Raw genomic sequence first — 4,779 nt, forward strand, 5'->3', positions numbered from 1 at the left:
CCCGGAAGGCTAATTCGCCATGGGTTCCCTCTGGATTTTCCTATAGGTTTTTAATGGGGTTTTTGAACTTATGAGTAAAATAACGTCTGTGTTAAATATTACTTGACCATACTTGGATGTTTTGTTCTACAACATAAATTACACACAGTCATACCTCAAACATACATTTTGAAGCAGCCGTGTGTTTTTATTTTTATTTTATTTTTTATATGCAATTCAATACGGCTTTAAAATTCACGTTTGAGGTATGACTGTGTGTAAATTATGTTGTAGAACAAAATTTCCACTTATCGTTAAGTAATGTTCACCACAGACTTTATTTTAGTCACAAGTTAAAAACCCCATTATAAAAGCCCATAGGAAAATCCTGTGGGAACCCATGAGTATACGCCTCTTCCGGGTTTTTGTACTACATACATTCCCTATGTGGTTTTCTAGCATTGTTGTATTTGTTTTAATAAGCTGATTTTTGGAAGTGATCAGCGCATTGGTGTGCATGTAAACGCACTCAATAGCACTTTCAGAAGCTGAAATGACCTGCAGATTAGTATTTATTTTTGGTGCAGAGAAGTCTTCCAAGAAGTATGTGTGTGTTTTTGGGAGGTGTGTGTTCGTGTGCAAGGGTGGGGGGGTTTAGTTGGGCGGTCGGTCGGTTTGGGAGAGGGGAGCATGAGCACTGCTGAGGAGTTGTACCTGGGCTGCTCCTCTACAGCTGGGGGAAAGAGAGGCAAGCGGAGGGGGCGAGGTTAAGGGGTGACGGGACTGGTGCACAACTGGTGCACATTTTCCTTTTGCCGAATTTCCACAGTCTCTTCTTTCTTTTCTGTTTCGCTTTATTTAACAGAGTGAGTGAGTGAAAGAGAGGGAGAGGGCTGGATAGTGAGAGAGAGAGAGTGAAAAAGAAAATCAAGCCAATTTTTTTTAAGACTCGATCTTGGCTTTCTTACAAACAGATGTTGCCTGTCATTTGGTCGTTAAGCAGGCACCCAGATCGTAGAAAACAGAGGTTTTACTGGCTTTAAGACTTATTTTGTTTTACTTATGGTTTTATTACAAGAAAAATCGATCTCTCACATAAACAAGAATGCCTTTTTTTGCTAGAAGTTTTTTTTGTTACATTTCTTTTTTGTAATGTCATTTTTTATCTCATCCACTGTTTGTTTTTTTGTTTTTTTAGTTGCACATTTATGTTTTGCTCTTTTGTGGGCCACAGTGGACATGACTCTCCAGTGCCAGTGCTAAGCACAGTGGATACAAGAGACCTTTTGGAAACAGTAAACAGACAGTCGGTAAGTCATTATCAACCTGCTTCGAAAGGTTGCTATTTTCGCTATCAGCTATTTTCTGCTTTGTATCGATACGTTTTATTTTTCTGTGTGCAATAACTGCCGATGTTCTTATTCTAATGGTCAGTGTTTTGCGCTCATGGTATGGAACATGGGCTGTCAAGGCCCTTGGTTTGTTGTTGTTGACTGTGTTACTTCTATATGAAGTTCTGCAGCCTTTGACGTTTCCCTCCACCGAGGTTGAGGCTTATCTTCGCCGTTCCTGATGGTTAAGAAACATTGGGTCATTCTCACCCCTGCTGACCCTTCTATTCAGCTGATTTGGAGGAGTCTTTTAACTTCTTGGCATAGCCCCACTAACATAGTTAAAGGATCTTGGCACCAACTTCAAAGTCAGTCTATTCATTTGTATTCAAGTGGTGGGAAACGGAAAGGGAACACAAACTGTCAGAGGCTCTTCACCAGAGGTGTAATGCCAGTCCAAATCGACCATCAAATAATTTCACACTAAGCCACGTATTATTAATTGTGCTGGGTTTCGCTTCGTAGGCCTGACTTACTTCACAGATCTTTATTATTCTCAATGATGGGGTTTTCATGCTCAAAGAGGCACCTTAAACACTTGGATGTAGAAATATGCTTTTTCACTTGGTGAATCAATCTTCTAAATTTAATTTCAGGCATAAGTCCATGTATTTCACAAAGTGGGATGTCTGCATTATGGCTTATTTTTTGTGTATAATAACAGGACTTTTGAAGTGAAGCATAGAGGTCATTTTAAACAGTTTAATATAGTTTTAATAGACAAATATTGAATTTTTTGGTTATAAAAGTGCTATATAATGCTGTGCTATACAAGAAAAGTGTTGATTATACTCTTTAAACACTATTGTATCATTAAAAACTAATCATCTCACACATTTGAATGGGAGTAATGCATATGTTTGGTTTATAGATGTGGTAGATAGATAGATATAGATATGTTATGAATGGTTTTTGACATTGCTTAGCTGTTGTCCTCTGTGGATTGGGCTGTCACTGCAAACTTCTGCAGGCCAATAAAACCCATATAAGTAGGTTTGGTGAAAGGGGATGAGGTCATAGAGTTGGCATAGAAAGACACATTGTAGGGATGCACTCTACGATGTCCTTTATTTTTTATATTGGTTAAAAAAAGCTTAATTCAGTAATTCAAAGGGCTTAAAATGTCTGAATGTTTCAGTACAACTGTTGTTGCTTGACAACTGCACAGCTATTTTGTTCATTCAAAACTGGGTTTTACAACTGTACATTTACACTGGACTTTTTTAGTGCTTTGTGAATTCAATTTTTCCCTTGAGTGGGTAGCTTTACAACTTATTTTATAACTTGTTAAAGTTGAAATGAACAAGAAACTGTTTTTAGTTATTATACAGCTTAGATGATTGATCCAGCTGGAAATATAAAGATGTTGAATAATTAAGTTTAAAAAAAAAAAAAAACAATAATAATAACAATATTTTCATGTTTTATGTTTATGTTTCAAGAATGATATGTCAAGTAAATAGCTTTAGTAATTTAACAATTTGGTTTATACTAAAATACTAATATATAATGCAATACAAATATTTTATATATATATATATATATATATATATATATATATATATATATATATATATATATATATATATATATATATATATATATATATATACACACACATACAAATAATTTGTTTACTTTCATTGGATCCTATTTTTTTTTTTTTTTTTTATATATTTCACAATTCTTTGACAGCTTGAGCATTTTTATTCTCTCCTGCCTTTTTAAATGAATAATACACTTAATTTATCAAAAATAAATAATTTATGTAGATAAATGTTAGTAAATAATTTCATTTTATATTTGATTGGTAATATACTTTTTCTCAGCAGGTGGTTGGAAGAGCTGACCCTTTTAGTACTAGCTTATATTACTCTACAAAAGTCTTAATATTCAAGTTTCTTTCTTTTTATCTTTTATGTCCTTCCAGAGCCCTAATCATTGACTCTGTATCTCATCTCTAAGAACATACTGAAAAAGAGGGTTGATCAGATCCTTCAGAGGAGGCTTTGGACTTTGGCCAGCTTGTACACACCTTTGGTTTAGCCATTGTTCACAAAATTCCTATCGGATTTCCATTTCTCTTTTTTTTTTTCTGCTTTTATGGTGTGCTAAGATTGCAAGGTGATGGTTAAATTGCTTGTCTAACTTTAAAATGGACTAGCAGATAGTGATAAAACCTCTGCTGTCTAGAAGACTACTGTATATGTAAACTGACATGTGGTCAATCTATTCTTGAATTTGTTTTAAATATCACTCTTAGCAGTTTCTCATAATAGCACAATGAGAGAAAGTAGGTGCCATCTAGGTGTTGCAGTCTTCTTGTGAAATCACTTTTTGTCTAGCTTTTGTAATTAATAGCTTGCAAGATGTGTTACAGTCAGGTAATGTTTTTAACACCTTTTGACTGTTCTTTTCGCTTTTTGCCTTCTTGTATGCTGTGTCTTCAAACTGTCTAGATATTTGTGCCTCCATTTTGAGAGCCATTTTAAATACAGAGTGTTTAAATAGAGGTTGCAGGTCTTTTCTTCTAAAGTATGTTCAGAAACTACATTTAGCTGGTACTTGCATGGGTTATTATTAATAAATATTTAAGAAACACGCAATAGCCATGATCTCTAGCTTACCTGAGGTAGACACTGTAACGCACGGTTCATTGATTCAAAATGGAATACAAAACGATTATTAAATCCTTTAAAAATGTTGTATATCGGCTAAAATATGAAATGTTTGATTTAGAGCATGATCAGTGACCAGGGGAAAATTGAAGTGTGCAAAATATTATCTTAAATATTTGTCATTTAGTGGCTATATATTGTATTAATAGCATTATTCTCTTTAAAAATGGGTTAACCCTCCTGTTGTCTTAAGAAACCGCATCCTCCTTTTCATTTGGGTCATATTTGACCTGTATTGAAAACCATTCAAAATCCATAAATTCTTGATTAGTGTACAATTGCACTAAAGACCCCCATTGACGAAACGTTTTATTGTGGTCCCAAAGTGTAATGATGGGGGGGGGGGGGGTGAATTATATGTACTGAATTTTAATGGAGTAACATAATTTTCAAAGCTTTTTTTTTTTTACATAATTATAAAAAATAAAAAAAGTTTCAAAACTTGGCAAAACATGCCCAAGGATGTCTCAATTTACGTTTATTTTAATTACTGTTGGCTCTTTGTAATATCTTAACTATAAAATCAACAGTGTACATTTTAGAGTTACAATTTCAGTACATGCCTATTTTACAAATTAATCTCAGTTGCCTTTTCCAGCAGTCAAAATGGGCCCACTTTGCATGTCCATTGCAACAAATCCATTCCTTCCCACTAATGTCAAACAATTTTGTTGCAGTGTTACAAGGGTTTAAGAATGTGCAGTAATAGTTCTTTCTGCCATCTAACGTTT

General features: G+C 34.3%; 1 long non-coding RNA gene across 1 annotated transcript; it reads left to right on the forward strand.

The window, feature by feature from the left end:
* Positions 1 to 669: 669 nt before the first annotated feature.
* Positions 670 to 4,422, forward strand: LOC127421783 (uncharacterized). The gene is made up of 3 exons (XR_007894094.1): positions 670 to 845; positions 1,178 to 1,289; positions 3,301 to 4,422. It is a non-coding gene; the product is annotated as an uncharacterized LOC127421783 (long non-coding RNA).
* The last annotated feature ends 357 nt before the right edge of the window (positions 4,423 to 4,779 follow it).

The sequence above is a fragment of the Myxocyprinus asiaticus genome, chromosome 31 (genome assembly GCF_019703515.2).
Source record: "Myxocyprinus asiaticus isolate MX2 ecotype Aquarium Trade chromosome 31, UBuf_Myxa_2, whole genome shotgun sequence".
Lineage (NCBI taxonomy): Eukaryota > Metazoa > Chordata > Actinopteri > Cypriniformes > Catostomidae > Myxocyprinus > Myxocyprinus asiaticus.